An 18,332-nucleotide genomic window follows, 5' to 3' on the forward strand; every position below is an offset into this window, starting at 1 on the left:
TACCTTAGGATTCAGTTTTCTTAAGTCTTTGAGTCCTCTACCCTTTAGCCATTTATATTTCATCTTTCCAGGTTTTGTGACTACAGTCTCCAGTTCTCTTCGTACCATTGGGTTTATGTGTTTAAAAAAAAAAAAATCTTAGTGTTTGGGGAAGGAGCAACAAATAGCTTTGTGTTTAGTCCACCATCCAGTATTATCCAGAAGTCTGGGATATAATTCTGGGAATAAATAGGTAGATAACCTTAGCAATTTAAGGGGGATCTGAATAGTCCTAGCCAACCCCTTACTGGTTTGCAAGTCATATAAATGCAGTCAGGAAATAATTCTGATTGTAGAATATTTTTCCTTTTCATAAAGTAGGTGTTGAATCATGACCTGTTGTTAGATTTTTATATGGATGTGTGGGATGTAAGGAAACACATAATACAATTTCAGGTCACATAGTTTGGTTTGAGGTGAATTGGGATAGTACCTAATTGTCCCAGGTCTGTAGCAATTCCTGTTGTCCTTCGTTGGCTGGGTCTGCTGATCTGGTCACCTCATCCACTCTGAAGCAGGCATTTATTGCTCCCTCATCTAGCGAGTCTTCCAATCTTCTGACTTTGTCTCCACTCTTAATCTCTTCTTCTCAAATACATTGTCCTTTCCCCCCATTAGATTTGATGTGATTGGGTTAGGTAGACCCTCTTTTTCCTTAATTTCATACCAGGCCACCTCACAGTCCACTAACTTTTCCCTTATCTATTGATGATTACCTTTTGGATAAGGTCAGAGTAGGAAGGTTCTAGGATACCTGGATGGCAGCTCAAGTAAAAGCAATTGCCTGTGATGTCTCAGAATGGGGATGTGGGCCACTCTGGCATTTAAGAAATTCCTGGATTCCTCTATTGAGGAATGCATATATTTACATCTTTTTTTTTTTTTTTTAATCATTTTGTGAGGGCATCTGGGTGGCTCAGTTGATTAAGCATCTGACTTCAGCTCAAGTCATCATCTTACGGTTTGTGGGTTCAAGCCCTGCCGCATCAGGCTCTGTGCTGACAGCTCAGAACCTGGAGCCCGCTTCGGATTCTGTGTCTGCCTCTCTCTGTGCCCCTTCCTGGCTCACACTCTGTCAATCTCTCAAAAATAAATATTAAAAAAATAATAATAAAAATAAAAGATTTTGTGGCTTAAGATAGTGACAGCTATGGCTAAAAAGAATAAATATTTAATAAGATATAAAAGGAACAAATAAATATTTGACATTGCACATGTGAAATAGATTAGATGACCAGATGAACTTTCTTGTTTGTTCACAGTTGTGAAGATGGTAATTATTTCTGTAAGATCCAGTGTACAGCAGTATCCAACTGCTAAAGTAAACATTTCTGCAAAAAGGGCTTCTGGAAACCACTGTTTATTGCTCCCTTTTCTAGTCTCTCCTTTCCTCACCGTCTTTTGTGTTTCAGTTAGAAGCTTGTATGTGCTAATGGCTTTTTCTTCTTGTTTGCTTTGTTTTTAAAAATCATTTGCAATTTCTGGTGAGCTCCTGCCTGGGAAGAAATTCTTCTCTTAGGATGGTTTGGGAGGATTAGGCCAGGTTTTTTCCATATGATTATGTTCTCAGGTCCAAAATTCAGACTCAGGAGAGTCTGGAAAGATTGTTTTTTTTTTCTTTTCTGTGTTTTGAACTTTGTATTCACTTAAAAAAACTCTCATGAGTCTAACTATTAAATCATCTTGAATCACACATTTAAAAGATCACCTTATGTGAAAACAATAGAATACTGTGAAATTGGGACTGTCTTACGATATCTAGGTCCTGTGACTGTCATCCTTAACCATACCCTTCCTCAGAAAGGGACTTGCATTTGCTTTGGTATTGCCCACATCATGCATTTACAATAGGAAATCTATACATGAGGGACCTTGTCAGCATGGTTTGGGAAGAATGATGGTAACATTATGATAGGTTTAAGGAAAGCTCACTCAGCCAGTTGGTTTTGTCAAGGTGACGGTGATTGCCTGCTGACCAGCAACCTCAGAAAAGCTCTTTTTCTCAGCCCTAGATCGTGAAGCAGAGCACTTAGCTTTAAAGTGGTGGTAAACCAGGAGCTGGTGCCACACCCCTCACATTTTGAAATGTCCTAAGCCAAATGGTAGCATGAATTTTTTACCAAATTCATCAGCAGTTTCTTTTTTCTGCCTCTTCACTTAGGGGACACTTTTAAAAAATAAGTTTTATGGTAAGAAAGTTTAAAAAATTTTTATGTATAGTCATGGTCTTTATTAAAACTTGGTAAAACAGGCTTACTGTTGAAATAGCAGATGGCTGTGATAAAATGGGAACATGTCTGTAAAAAGAAACCAGTGCAGATTAAATCATAATTATAAATATCTTTAATATGATTCATTAAGATGTTTTTCCTTTGGCCTGTTAATATTGTGTCCTCTTTTTATTCATCTCTTGACAAAACCAAAGAATTTTAAAAAGGACAGAAAATGAGTAAGGGTGACTTTGAAGTTCTTTTAGAGATTTTTTAGGACTTGGACTTTCCAAAGTCAAAGAATCTTGAACTTGTAAGAACAAGGCTGATGTTGCGTTTTTGTTTTTTTTCTTCAGTGAGTTGCCAAAATATGGGTTATACTTACAAGGAATACCTGGTCCTTTTGTAATACAATGAATACCACAAGGATATTATTCACAGATGTCTTAAAATGGCAAAAGTTCTATATGCATCCCTCCCCTTCACCCCCGCACCACAAAGGAAGAAAGAAAGAAAAGAAAAGAAAGAAACAAACAATAGGTGTTTCCCTTATTTCCTTTGCACCATTGCCCAAAGTAGGTATATGACCTTTTGGAGAGACAACTTGCAACATTTTTAACTGGTGCCAGTGGTTAGCTCAGTGCCAAGCCCCAGTAGGTGTTTAACATTTGTTGAATGGAGAAATGAATCAATAACTATTTCCAAACTGGTACCTCTCCTATCCATTCTCTATAAAGGTACTCCAGGGATCTGTCAACAATGCTAAACCATCCATTCTACTTCTCCTTTAAAAATCCTTTAGTGTCCCTCAGCTACTTAAAGTTTGTCTCTCAGTAGTGCCTGTGTGACTTACTTGGTTGAGCATCCGATTCTTGATGTCTACTCAGATCATGATCTCATGGTTTGTGAGTTCGAGCCCAGTGTTGGGCTCTGCTCTGACAGCGTGGAGCCTGCTTCGGATTCTCTGTCTCTCTCTCTGCCCCTCCCTACCTCAAAAATAAACATTTTTTTAAGTTTCTTTTTTAAGTTTGCCTCTCAGACTTTTTTCCTTTTTAAATTGTTTTTGGTATTATAGAATTACTATATATACTGTGGTCAGAAATTCAAACATTGAAAATATGATGCAGAAAAAAATGTCCCTGTCATCCCAAGCATAACCAGTTTTTCTGTATTTGCAAACTACACAGTCTTTTCAGTTTTGTTTCACACCAATGGTATTATACTAAAATACTGTCCCCTCTCTCCTCCATTTCCATTGGATTGCATGAAGTTTTTAATATCATGGAAATTAATCCTTTTTGTATATTGCAAATAATATTCTTCCAATCTTTTGCTTATCTTTTAACCTTATTGTGTCTTTTCTCCAAATAGATATTTAGAATTTGTATTTAGCCAGATATGTCAGTATTTTGTGTATGTATGTATGTATGTATGTATGTATTTATAAAAAATGTTTATTTTTATTTTGAGAGAGAGAGACACACACACAGTGTGAGTAGGAGAGGGGAAGAGAGAGGGGGGAGAGAGAATCCCAAGTAGGTTCCGTGTTGTCAGCACAGAGCCCAACGAGAGTCTTGATCCCATGAACCATGAGATCATGACCTGTGGAAATCAAGAGTCAGACATTCAACCAACTGAGCCACGCAGGCACCTCCCCTACTAAGATTTTAAAATCATTCTCTCATATTTGACAGCATTGGATTTTACATTTTATTCAATCTGTCACTTTTAAGTTTTTATAATGAAGTAGGCATCTACCTTTTCACTCAGATACCCAGTGAGTTTATTCAAACATCCTGCTTTAATCATTTAGGGTGTTGTTTTCTTGAACTACTTACTTGTTTCTGCTCTCTTGCCATACTGTTTTGATTACTGTAGTATTTTCGTATGTTTTGGGAACTTTATTTTTCCCACAACAAATCTTACTATTCTTTTTAAATTTAGATAAGAATTATATGCCATAAGATTTGCGTTTTAAAAGTATACAGTTCATTGGTGTTTAGTATAGTCACATAGTTGTGCAGCCATCACCTCTGATTCATTTTCATCACTCCCAAAAGAAACTCCATATCCATTAGCAGTTGCTCCCCATTTCTTTGCCCACCGAGTCCTGACCCCCCAACCCCCACCCCTAGGCCCTAGGCAACCGTTAATCTACTTTCGGTCTCTATAGGTTTGTCTGTTCTACAGATGGATCATAAAATATGTGACCTTTTGTGTCTGGATTCTTTTACTTACCATAATGTTTTCAAAGTTCATCCATGTTGTAGTACTGTTATAAGCACGCTGTGAAGGTACACATGTAAGTTGTATCTGTCTACAGTGTCAGCTCTATTCAGTCATAAAGCAGTGTTAACATAATTATAAAGCAGGTTCAGGATTCCAAACTCAGTGACATTTCACCACATGATTAACTTGGCTTCTTACACAGCAGAGCACAAGACAAGTCACACAACACACAAGATCACACAGGGGGTGGGAAATTAATGAACCAAATGAGGAGTCAGTCTGTGAGCGACCAGTTGAGATCAGGCCTAGGTCCTGTTCGGGTCAGCTCTCAGCACTTATTGCTTATTATGTTCAAGCAGTGAAGGATCTCACCTCTGTTCAGAGATCAGTTGGGCAGAGCCTTCCAGCTGCAGCTGCCTTTTTAAAGTGGTCAAAGAGGGGTCAGTGTCTAAAGAGTCTGAAAGCTGCAGAAATCCCCCCCCCCCCCCCCACCCTTTAAAAGGATTTAATCATTCTTGGGCCCCTGCAGACCTCCTCTGCTTCTTGTTATCACTTCTGGGGTGTCATTAACTGGTGCTGGTCTTGACGATATCTTGTAGCTGCAGTACCCTTAACAGTGTCACTGCTTGACAAAGGCCCTTATTTGACCTGAGTGACTCCATCTTGCTCTCTACAAGTACTTGTACCAGTACTTCATTAATCTATTGTATGTATACACCGCCATTTGTTTATACATTCATCCACTAACGGACATCTCATTTGTTTGCACCTGTTTTAAATAGTGCTGCTATAAAATTTTGTGTACAAGTATTTGAGTATCTCTTTTCAGTTCTTTGGGGGTATATACCTAGGAATAGATACCCTAGGAATAGATACCCTAGGAATAGATACATGCTGGGTCATGTGTTAATTATTTGTTTCATGGTTTTTTTTGTTTGATTAAAAAAAATTTTTTTTTTTTAACATTTTATTTATATTTGAGACAGGGAGAGACAGAGCATGAACGGGGGAGGGTCAGAGAGAGAGGGAGACATAGAATCTGAAACAGGCTCCAGGCTCTGAGCTGTCAGCACAGAGCCCGACGCGGGGCTCGAACTCACGGACCGCGAGATCATGACCTGAGCTGAAGTCGGCTGCTTAACCGACTGAGCCATCCAGGCGCCCCTGATTTTAAATTTTGATCTTGTATCTGGTGAGTTTTTGAGTTGTGAGACCAAGTAACTTTTAATTTGATTAGTAATATGAAAGCCCATAACATGTAGCTTGCAAGCAGTGACAGATTTTTGTCTCTTCCCTTTGAATATGTTAGTGGCATGTTTGTTTGTTTTTGTAATGTGATGGCTGGCATCTTTGTTTTATTCCTGAATATAGGAGGGGAATGTTTTAAATATTTTGATATTAAGTATGCTGTTTCATATAAATTTCTGTTAGTTTCCTTTCATTAAGGTCAAGTTTTCCTAGTTTGGTAAGAATTTTTTTGAAAATCAGGAATAGGTGCTGAGTATTCTTCCTTTTTTTTTTTTTTTTTTTTTTTTAAATGTTTGTTTATTTTGAGAGAAAAAGAGAGCATGCACAAGCAGGGGAAGGATGGAGAGAGAGGAGAGAGAGATGCGGGGCTCAAACTCCCGAACCATGAGATCATGCCCCTGGGCCAGAAGCAAGAATCGAACACTTAGCTGACTGAGCCACCTAGGTGCCCCTGAGTGTGACTTTTAAGAATTTATTGAGATATAATTTCTTTCCTTTAACTGTTAGTGTTTCAGAAGCATTGTTCTTACCCTACTTGGTTGATACCTTGTTACTTGAGTGGATTTTTCTTCCCTTCCAGACTGTTGGTTGGTCACACATACACAAAACACACTAGCAGGAGACTAATAGGAGACTAAATGCTGGTGAGAAAACTAATATATATTGTGTATGTGCGACCAATCTGAAAACCAGTCTAAGAACTCTATTTTGGAAAAGCTGTAGTGCCAGGTTCAACAATGATGCATAGCTGTACGTGTTAGGATGTAGGTCAACATGTTTCTTTTCTTCAGTCCTCTTATTTCCTTCATTTTTTCCTGTAAACTAAACAATTTAAAATCTTGTTATTCAGAATACAGTAACACACTCCTTTAAGTGTTTATAAATATACTCCATAATTGGTTCTGCTGCTCCTCCCACCTTGTTCCTGATAAAAAACAATGCTACAGAATGCTTTGAATTTCAGCAAGTGGCAAATTACCTCTGTTCACAGGGTGTTCATCACCATAGTAACAAGGAGCCAACTCGTTCTTGAAGTGGGGCAGGATGCTGGTCCATTGCTTTTCAGAAGGACCTAAGACAATCCAAATACTTTTGTAGACGAGACACCAGGCCTGCTTAAGGTGTGTCTAAACATCCTCAGTATACACAAGTCGCAGATGAAATAGTTTATAGAAGAAGTAAAATCCCTAGTTGAGGTTCTGTCACATCACAGAGACTCCAAAACAAACCCAGATGGACTTTACTTTCTGCCTAAGAATAACCAAATAGCTTCCTATTAAAAGCTCATCAATTCATAATCCCCCCACATTGAAGACAGCTGGTAGCGAAGGTCAGGAGGACGAGGGAATTGAATGAGGCAAAGGTAAAAAGTGATTTTTAGGTTTGGCCAAATAGTGTGGGTTTGGGTCACAGGTAATCTTTGGTTTAAGTAGGCATGCTTAGATTTTGAAGTGCATGGTGTTAGATCTTGCTATGAGACAAGGTTGTTTGGAACCTAAATCTCAAGAGATTTTCCTTAAATGTGTTTAAAGCTGTATTTAAAGCTAAGTCCTGGGGAGAAGGTTGGTGGAAAGAGAAAAAGAATACATTAGGATTTGTTGTCTGAAATACCTACTATGATTTTAGAGGATGTCAACAATAAAACTGAATTTTCAGGTAGCTAGTAAAATATAGAGGACTATGTAATCTTTAAAAAAATTTTAATGTTTATTTATTTTTGAGAGAGAGAGAGCAGGAACAGGGCAAGGGCAGAGAGAGAGAGAGAGAGAGAGAGAGAGACAGACAGACAGACAGACAGACACAGAATCTGAAGTGGGCTCCAGGCTGTGAGCTGTCAGCACAGAGCCCAATGTGGGGCTTGAACCATTTAACTGTGAGATCATGAGATCATGACCTGGGCTGAAGTCAGATGCTTAATTGACTGAGCCACCCAGGTGCCCCCCCAAGTGATGCCATTTTGGGCCTGTGGTTTTCTTTTTAACAAGGGTGTGGCACAGAAAAAAATATGATGAGCTTTTCTTTTTCCTTATAGGATTATACTGGTTGCTGAGTTTGAGAGTAGACCATGTGGAGAGCAAGAATAGAATTCAAGGACTAATGGGAGACTAATGCAGGTGAGAAATTGTGGTTAGAACAGAGTATTAGCAGTGGAGGTGGTGAATGGCACAAGCTGACTCTTGAACAACATGGGTTTGAACTGCTTGGGTCCACTTACATGGATTTTTTTATAGTACAGTACTGTAGATGTATTTTCCTTATGCTTTTTTTCATATTTTCTTTTCTCTAGCTTTATTGTAGGAATGCAGAATATAATGCATGTAACATACAAAGTATGTGCTAAACAACTGTTTATGTTATCAGTAAGGCTTCCAGACAGTAGTAGGCTATTAAGTTTTGGGGGAGTCAGAACTTATAATTCGGATTTTTGACTGCATGGGGATGGGGAGGTGTCTGTGCCCCTAATCCCCGCTGTTGTTCAAGGGTCAGATGTAGTTGGATTCTGAGTATATTTTGAAGGTAGAGCCAGTGGGAATTCCTGATGTGGTTAGTGAGGGGAAAAAGGGGGTCAAGGATGACTCAAGGTTTTTGGCTTTGGAAATTGGAAAAATGGGTTTGTTGATTACTAAAATGGGGAAGATTTTGGGAGGGTGGTGGTGGAACGTGCACAGGGAGTCAGGATTTTGATTTTGGACATGTTGAGTTTGAGATGCTTGCTAGCTTATTAGACATCTAGGTGGAGATTTTGAATAGTCAGTGTATAAACTTGGAGTCCTGGAGAGACAGGTTTGGGTGGCCACTTGGTATAGCATGTAAGTTGAATTTAGAGCCATTAGACTTGGGTGGAACACTTAGCCAGTTCCCAGTCTAGACTATCTGAGGAGCCTGGGATGTCTCCGTGAACTCACGCATGTTGCTGCAATGTATCTGAAAATTTCCAGGAAAACAGTACGGTTGGTGTGTATCCTTGACATGTTTTTTTAAAAAAAATTTTGCTAAAATGTTTGAGATGTGTGCTTGTGTTTTTTATATTTCTATACAGCTGGGATAAGCTGAGTGCAGTTTTGAATGTACATTCAGTGTTTCTCACAGTAGAAATCATACATAAGCAAACACAAAATTCACATTCTATTCAAGTTGTTCCCCAATATATCTGTCAATCCCATATAGCAGAATTGATTGTACTTAATTAAAAGTTCCTGGAGGTGGGGATGGGAGATTGAGGGGGTGGGGATAAGAATCTGCCATGAAAACTAGAGAATCATTGCTTGGAGGCCCAGGAAGGGGCTGAGGGAGATTTGAGAAAATGTCTTTGAAAAGCAGTTTATTTTGGGGGCTCCTGGGTGGCTCAGTCATTTGCACATCTGACTCTTTGGGTTTCAGCATAGGTGTTGATTATAGGTCATGGGATTGAGCCCCACAAGAGAGGGAGAGAGAAAGAGAGAGTGCATACATGAGTGAGGGAGAGGGGCAGAAGAGAGGGGGAGGAGAGAATCCCAAGCATGCTCCATGCCCAGGGCGGAGCCCAACTTGGGGTTCATCCCACCCTGATCCCATGCTGTGGGATCATAACCCAAGCCAAAATCGAGTTGGATGCTTAACAGACTGAGCCACCCAGGCGCCCCAGATTCTTCTCTTTGAAGGGAGTATACTATTCAGCTTTGAGATACGGAGACTCAGAAAATTAGGAAGAGCTGGGGGTAGTGATAGATGCAGTGAGACATCCTCAGAAGGAACTTTGTGGTTTAGTAAGTGAGCAGCTAGAGAGATTAGAACAGTTAAGGGAATTAGCTGAAGATCAGAAGAGTATGAATACCTAGGAAGTTAAAATCCATTTGGTTATATCAGCTGAAGAAAGTAACTAAAGTTGATTAGGCTTTAAGGAGGAGCTTAAAAAATTTTTAAGCCATGTTTGTTGCGCCTTTAGGAAAGTGTAGGTAAGGGTGCTGAATCTTCTTGTAGTGAGCAAGTTCTTTGGTTCTTAAGGGGATTATAATCAGTGTGGGTCAAAAACTGTAAGATTCATCATAGCTTGGTTGAATTCTTTCTTAGGTTATTCTTCTTTCTTTGCTTTTTTTCATGTGTAACCCAAACCTTCTGGTTTAATAATGTTGATACCAGGAGAGGAAACAATATGAATGGAGAACTTAGGTATTCCAGTTTCTGAAATTGGAATTTTGATCTTCATTATGACTTAATAAATTTACGTGAATTTTTAGTATAAGCTAGCCTTTGGAACCCTGTCAGCTTAAGAATTGAATGATAAAAGTGTGTTTTCTGGTCCTCCACCAATGTATGAACACATGGGTAGGTGGTCATCTCGTGATTCTTTGATTCTCAGACTTTGTATTTCCCACAATAAGGAAGTTCTGTTCAAGAAACCAAATAAACATTACACTTTCTTTGTTTTTGTTTTGTTTTGAGCATGAAATAACAGGATTGGGTGATTTTTTTTTTTTTAATTAAAAATTTTTAAGTTTATTTTGAGAGTGAGTGAGAGGCGGAAGGGCAGAGAGAGAAGGAGAGAATCCCTTCTCTGTGCTGACAGCACAGAGCCTGATTGTACAGCACAGAGCCCTGTGCGGGGCTCGAACCCATGAATCATGAGATCATGACCTGAGCTAAAACCAAGAACCAGACAATTAACCGACTGAGCCACCCAGACGCCCAGGAAGTTGGATGATCTTAAAGGATTTTTAACCAAGTCTGATGTTTCTTGATACTTTTGAATCATTCTCTTTCTAAAATTTTAACTTTGTTAAAATTTATTATTATTGTTATGATTATGATTTTCTAGTAATCTCTATACCCAGTGTGGGGCTCGAACTCACAACCCCGAGATCAAAAGTTGCATGCTCTTCTGACTGAGCCAGCCAGGCAGCCCCTAAAATTTTAACTTTCTACTCAATATTATTTTGGAGAGTCAATGAATTTTGTTTCTGGATTTGTGGGATGTGGATAGAAATGTGATAGTGGGATAGAATTAAAACTTTTTTTAATAGAAGAAAGAAGAATAACCTAAGAAAGAATTCATCCAAGCTGTGATGAATCTTGATGTACAGTTTTTGACCCACAACTGATTATAATCCCCTTAAGAACCAAAGAACTTGCTCACTACAAGAAGATTCAGCACCCTTACCTACACTTTCCTAAAGGCGCAACAAACATGGCTTAAAAATTTTTTAAGCTCCTCCTTAAAGCCTAATCAACTTTAGTTACTTTCTTCAGCTGATATAACCAAATGGATTTTAACTTCCTAGGTATTCATACTCTTCTGATCTTCAGCTAATTCCTTGTGCAACTTTTTTTTTAAGGGGTCTTTGGGAATTAAAGTACTTGTTTAAGACCAAAAAGAAAACTTCACAATAATTTGTTTTTTTCTGATAAAATTTGCCTCTTGAGCCTTCCCATTGCCTATTTTTCTAGGTTCTTGCTAGGAAAAACGTTAATTTCAGTACTGCTTTTCTTTACCTTATGGCTGGCCTTTGTTTTCATGTTAAGTTCAAAGATCGTGTTTTTCCTGTTGGATTTGCCTGTTTTTTGTTCCTCTTCTGATGTTTCTCTTTTCCCCTTGCCATCTTTCCAAATGAGAACCTGTAGAAGGCATTTATCTGTAGTTTTGATTTGTGTGTTTCCTGTAATCGTGCAAGCAACTTACAGCTGAGTTGCCTCGGATAGCCATGACATCACTTTTCTCTTTATATCAAATTTAGTTTTAGTGATAAAAACTTAGGAAATACTATACACTTATGCTAACAGTGAGTGACCTAAATAATAATCTCTTGATTTTTATATTTCCTTTCCCTTGTATTGTCTTAAACTCACTTTTAAGGCTTTTTGTATGTGTTTCCATAAATCTTCTAAAATTTGCTTCAAATCTAGGGTATTTCAGGAATGGTTTGTGCACAAAGCAGGATCAGATTCATTTCCTAAAAGACTTTGCTTTATGTGACATTGTGTTTCAATTATCCTGATGTTTGTATTCCATTTCTAGATTTGTCATAGAAAAGGGCACTCATATTCTTTCTAATGAGTTTTATTTACTAAAAAAAAATTGTTTCATGATATGGTTGACTGTAAAATAGCTTTCCAAAATCTTATGCTTTAGATATATTTTTTATATATGATATATATGCTCCATACTTCTTTTTCTTTCCATAAAGACCTTTCATGTACCATATGCTTTATTAGTCTGCTTCCCAGCTAGAATGTATATCTGATGAAGACGAATACTTTTATATTTAGCTCACTGCTGTATCGCTAATCTTTGGAAGAGTGCCTGGTACATAGTAGATGCTTAGTAAATACTGAGTGAAGAAAAGATCTAGTTGGTACCTTCGCTCACAAACTGTGAGATTTGAATAGGAGTAATGATTGCTTGAATGTTCAAATTAGAGGCTGGAAATTATTTTATACTTGTGAAACGGAAGAAAATTCCCAAAGGTAGGAAAGGCCTGGTCTCTTTAGGCCCCCCCACAGGATAGTTGCAATTTATTGTTTTTTAATTTTTTTAATTAGGACTCTATACCCAACATGAAGCTTGACCTCACATCCTGAGAACAAGAGTCTCATATTCTAAGGAATGAGCCAGCCAGGTGTCCCAGTAGTTGCAATTTGAGTGTAATGCTAGTGTTGCAGATTTAGATGAGAGTGGGTCCAAAAATCTCTACCATCTGTGTAGTTTTAATCAAATCTCTGTGGTATGCACTTATATTATAAATATATTAATAGTTTTTCCTGTGCTGCTCTCATCTTCTCTCGCACTAAATAATTTCTGGTCTGGAGTATTATTTTGTAAATTTGAGTAACATGTGAATCATCCAAAGGAAGAAATTCATTAAGACCCTTTTTTTTTTTAACTTTTTTTTTTTTTTTAACGTTTATTTATTTTTGAGACAGAGAGAGACAGAGCATGAACGGGGGAGGGTCAGAGAGAGGGAGACACAGAATCCGAAACAGGCTCCAGGCTCTGAGCTGTCAGCACAGAGCCAGATGCGGGGCTCAAACTCACGAACCGTGAGATCATGACCTGAGCCGAAGTCGGCCGCTTAACCGACTGAGCCACCCAGGCGCCCCAAGACCCTTTAATATATATAGAACTAAAACATTTTTACGTTGCATTGTTATGTAGTTAAATATGTATGAACAAAACTAGTAAACCCTGTATGCTTCTAGTTCTTATACAACTATAAACTATTTAATATACTTTATACTTTATTAATATACTTTAATATGCTATTTAGTTTCATATTATTTTGATACTATTTTGAATAAAGTTTGAAAACTAAATTGATGCTTACAGTATAAGTGCTGCCATTCACTCTGCAAATTCTGTTGTGTTTGTCACATTTAAAAAAAAATTTTTTTTTAATGTTTATTTATTTTTGAGAGAGACAGAGACAGAATGCGAGTGGGTTGGGGCAGACAGAGAGGGAGACACAGAATCCGAAGCAGGCTCCAGGCTCTGAGCTGTCAGCACAGAGCCTGACACGGGGCTGGAATTCACAAGCTGTGGGATCATGACTTGAACTAAAGTTAGATGCTCAATCAACTGAGCCCCCCAGGCACCCCGTGTTTGTCACATTTTAAAGATACTGTGATAACTCATCTTCTCTACTTTTTTACATTTGAGCTGCTGCTGAAACCTTTGTTCATTGTTTAGCTTTCATTTTTCCTTCATTAAATCAGGGTTTCAGGCACCTTGGAGCATGTCTGTAGGTGTTCAATAATTATTTTCCACATGAATTCAGGAACTGAAGAACTTCCTATTTGATTATCCTTGGGTATTTAATATTTTTCTCACTTCTACATCCCACTCAGAGTAGAAATAAGAATTATAGTAAATGTTATTCTCCTTGAGGGCGTTGTTATATGAAACACTGAATGACTGATGTAAAGGATCTGCCTCTGCATGAAATTAGGTCTAGCACTGTCACCTGTCTGTAAGATCCCAGGTAATGCAGGTTGGCTTCTGGTTTGCTTCTGGGTAATGTTTGGTTCTTTGCTAATCACTGTAGAAGGCTTCTTGGATACAAAGAAAACATTTTTTAATTTTAAAATTAAAAAATTAAAAAAAAAATCTCTTTCTCAGATTGTCTTTTACTATGCTTTCTAAAAGTTGGAAATGTTTAATACATGATGGGACTAAGTGTCAGTTCCTGAAGTAACATATATTGTAAAGTGTTTTCTTTTTTTTTTTTTTTTTTTTTTAAATTTTTTTTTTTTTTTTTAATGTTTTTTATTTTTATTTTTGGGACAGAGAGAGACAGAGCATGAACGGGGGAGGGGCAGAGAGAGAGGGAGACACAGAATCGGAAACAGGCTCCAGGCTCCGAGCCATCAGCCCAGAGCCTGACGCGGGGCTCGAACTCACGGACCGCGAGATTGTGACCTGGCTGAAGTCGGACGCTTAACCGACTGCGCCACCCAGGCGCCCCAGTAAAGTGTTTTCATAAGGAGAACTTGGTGTACCTCTTTGTTTGAATCTTATTTTAAGAGAGAGAGAGAGAGAGAGAGAGAGAGAGAGAGAGAGAGAGAGAGAGAAGGGCTGAGGGAGAGAAAGAGAGAGAACTTCAAGCAGGCTCCATGCCCAGTGTGGAGCCTAAGGCAGGCCATGAGATCATGACCTGAGCCCAAACCAGTAGTCAGATCCTTAACCAGCTGAGCCACCCAGGTGCCCCTTAATCTTTTATAACTTAAAATGTAGTGTTTTGAGCTTGTAGTGTATCAGAAAATGTTGACCTTTGAAGTTATGGCTACATCCCTACTTGATCTTGAGCAGGTTTCAGTTTTTGAGCTTTTATCTCCTTTCTGCACAATGGTTGCAGACTTCAATACAAAAACATTAAGGTTATATATAGGTTTGTGGTGACATGAGCATGGGGGAATAGGCATATGGAGACTGGAGAGGAAAGAAAGAAGGAGCAGCTGATACCTTTGTACACAACCAAGATGCAAATGATCTGAGGAACAGAAAGAGGGCAGATGAGATGTTTGCAAAAGTGCTTTGTAGATACAAAACATTTCTTACAGCTCAGGTGCTGGTATGTTTAGGGAAGATACTTGTTTTATTTTTCCAGTGGCTACAATTTATTAGCTTATAAGACCACCTTTCCTAGGGAGTAGGATCCTGCTTAGAGGCTGACAAGAGTTAGACCCACAAGTCACAAATTCCAGCAGTTTGTGAATTATGATTGGTTACTTTATTGTACTAATAGTCTGTTTCTATAAGATTGGCAGTATGAGAGGAATAGGCTTATTGGTAGAAATTTGGGGGTGATGTAGTTTTGTATCATTTCTTAACTCTTAGTGTGTTTGGCTTTGCTGTTTGGTATGTACGGTTTTGCCACCTATTAACCCAGCAGTGAAATCTGATCTTGGTATCAGGTTCTCATTTGTGGTTTGGTTTATTAAATTGAAGTACCTAAGGGTTCTGGGTGTGAACTCTGCATACTTTGTAATTGATTTAGAAAGAACCAGGGAAGTTAAGATTTTCTATTAAAGTAATTAATAAAGCATTGTGGCTTTGAAATAAATATATATAACTGTTACACCAAAATGACCAAAACATGATAATAGGACCCAGTTTGTGTTTTTATTGCCCTTAAAGATGAAAGTATTTTTAAACTTCTTGGTGCCCTTTTCCTTTCTAGTTTGGGTGTGTAGGAGTCTGTTTATCAGAAATATTTTAGCACTGATGTTGGTTTGGCATTAAAAAAAAAATCTATGTAAACATGACCCTGGACAGCTGTGTTTAATATAGTAAAGAACCATGGGGAGACTTTACAGTATTTCTTGTTGGGACTTCATGTCTGTATATTTTAGTATTTAAAGGATGTGGTTTGGGGCTTTGAAAATGAGAAGGATGTTGCCTAACTCATAGCTGAATGTCTGCTTATCTAGATTGTTCTGTCGTGGAGGTTATTAGCAACGTGAAAGTTGTTTTTCCTCTACTTAAACTGACAGTATTAAGTTGGAAAACTTTTGTGGAAGTATTTGTTTGCACATGGCTGGTGAGTAGGATTTTCTTTAAAATCCGGCATTGCATAGAAATTTTTAGGTAAGTAGGGTGCTGGAAAAAAGTGGCTACTCAAGCCAAACTGTGTTTTGCTTTGCAGAAAAGTAATGAAGATTAAAAGTGACCATGACCTGGAGAGCATCTCCACTTCTTCCACCTCCCATCACTGAGCTAGCAGTGCACTAGGTCAGGAAGTGGTGGGTGGAGTTGTTTAGTTGTATCAACTTCCTGGTCTGCCCAAGTATCGATTAGTCAGGCACTCCCATGTTCCATTTAAAAGATGGTTGCTGATCTTTTAAAAGAAAGATTTCCATTTGACATTGATTCACTCTAATGAACACTTGCCAGGTGCAAGGAAGGCCCTGTGCTACATGCTCTGTGAGAGCTACAGAAAGGAGTATGATTACTTATAACTTTCAGTTTACAGTATAGTAGGGGAGAGGAAGACAAGATAGACCAAGGTAAGTGTCCCATGGGAGGCATATAGTAGCTATTCCTTAATACTGCTGGGTGAGGGTGGGGCAGTGGATGAGACCCAGGCAGGAGGGGCCCAGCTGGGTAAGCAGTTTCTGTAGTTGTACAATGTACTACAGTAGTAGTACAGTGAGTAAATGATAAAGATGGTAACAGGTAGGGAAGAAAGGTTAAACAGTCCCTGTGATGGTAAAAGGAGAGATACAAGGAAGAACTAAGACAGGAGCTGTTAATCAGAAGCCTTGAGATTTCCCCTGAATTCTGTGCAGAATAGTTTGTGTGCATGCCCTGGCCTTTTTTCTTGGGCAGAGGACTTAGACTTTTCCTGAGATTCTGAAGTGTCCGCAGTTCAAGAAAGATTGAGAACCATTGTGTTATCAACTTTCGATGACAGAGGATATTGAGACTTTATAAGGAAGTCATGGGGTAAAACAGTTTTTCCTTGTGGGAGGTCTTGGGGGGATTTGGGTACTGAGTTTATGAAGTTGTCTCTGGAGCAGGGCAGTGATCGCCTTGTCAAACTGGTTTTCCCACCCAGCAAGTCCGGTGGGTCCATTAGTAGATTGCATGACAATGAAGAGTAGGTATTTTGAGTCAAAGGAGTTTATTAAGTATTATTTCCCCCTTTATTTGGAGGCCAGATTGATGGAGGTTTGAGAGACTGGGATGCTATTGCAGAATAGTTCCTGGCGTTTACTTTTCGTGGAGCTCTTTTTTTTTTTTTTAATTAATTTTTTAAATTTTATTGTTTTTTAAATTTACATCCAAATTAATTAGCATATAGTGCAACAATGATTTCAGGAGTAGATTCCTTAGTGCTCCTTATCCATTTAGCCCATCCCCCCCTCCCACACCTCCTCCAGTAACCTTCTGTTTGTTCTCCATATTTATGAGTCTCTTATGTTTTGTCCCCCTCCCTGTTTTTATATTATTTTTGTTTCCCTTCCCTTATGTTCATCTGTTTTGTCTCTTAAAACCCTCATATGAGTGAAGTCATATGATTTTTGTCTTTCTCTAATTTCACTCAGCACAATACCCTCCAGTTCCACCCACGTAGTTGCAAATGGCAAGATTTCATTCTTTTTGATTGCCGAGTAATACTCCATTGTATATATATACCATATCATCTTTATCCATTCATCCATCGATGGACATTTGGGCTCTTTCCATAGTTTGGCTATTGCAGATAGTGCTGCTATAAACACGGGGGTGCATGTGTCCCTTTGAAACAGTACACCTGTATCCCTTGGATAAATACCTAGTAGTGCAAATGCTGGGTCGGAGGGTAGTTCTATTTTTAGTTTTTTGAGGAATCTCCATCCTGTTTTCCAGAGTGGCTGCACCAGCTTGCATTCCCATCATGGAGCTCTTCTTGTGTGTAAAGTATTCTGTGCTTGATCTCATAGGGGGAATCTATAAAATACCATACAGGGTCCCTGCCCTTAAGGAGTAGATGGTATCTAATGCTTTCCTTTTGGCTTTTTGTTCAGCCTGGATCTGTGTATGTTCAGTTAATCTTTGAGTCTTTGACCATTTCCTGGGCAAAAGAAACATTTCTTTTAAAATGAACTTGAACTGACTTTGGTTTATGACTTAATTTTCCTTTTAAAGAATGGAGAACCTCTGGGATTTGAGGGTTTAAGAAATAGCATCATTATTACACTGAACTTGTAATTAGGAAGGCCTGTACAGCTGATTTGGTGACTTCTGAGCAAATCCTTTGACTCTTCTATTTATTTTTATATCAATATGTGTGTATACACACACAGCTTTGTTTAAAAATGTTATAAAGCACATTTTAAAAAATGACCTGTCGGGGCACCTGGGTGGCTCAGTCAGTTAAGTGTCTGACTCTTGATTTTGGCTCAGGTCATGTTCTCATGGTTTCCTGAGTTGGAGCCCTGAGTCGTGCTCTGTGCATTAATCACATGGAACCTGCTTGGGATTCTCCCTCTCTCCATCTCTCTCTGCCTCTCCCCTGCTCATGCTCTCTCTCAAAATAAATACTTAAAAAAAAAAAGACCCATCATTTAATATTCTAAGATGAACTGCTTGTATAACCAATTATTTAAAAATATTCATTACACTTTAATTGGTCAGTTTCCACATTTGTGAAA

At 38.5% G+C, this 18,332-nt stretch overlaps 1 protein-coding gene across 11 annotated transcripts in view; it reads left to right on the forward strand.

Moving 5' to 3' along the window:
* Positions 1-18,332, forward strand: part of FBXO34 (F-box protein 34) — an 89,814-nt gene that overhangs the window by 50,418 nt on the left and 21,064 nt on the right. For 3 of the 11 annotated variants that reach the window (XM_058739113.1, XM_058739114.1, XM_058739115.1), the window contains exon 2: positions 7,759-7,840. The exons of 6 other annotated variants lie outside the window; for them this stretch is intronic. The gene's annotated coding sequence lies outside the window, so the exon portion shown is untranslated. Of the gene's footprint in view, positions 1-7,758; positions 7,841-7,953; positions 8,682-16,049; positions 16,203-18,332 lie in introns of those variants that run through there. 2 more of the 11 variants (XM_058739120.1, XM_058739116.1) reach the window with 2 other exon arrangements.

Source organism: Neofelis nebulosa, chromosome 7 (genome assembly GCF_028018385.1).
Source record: "Neofelis nebulosa isolate mNeoNeb1 chromosome 7, mNeoNeb1.pri, whole genome shotgun sequence".
NCBI lineage: Eukaryota > Metazoa > Chordata > Mammalia > Carnivora > Felidae > Neofelis > Neofelis nebulosa.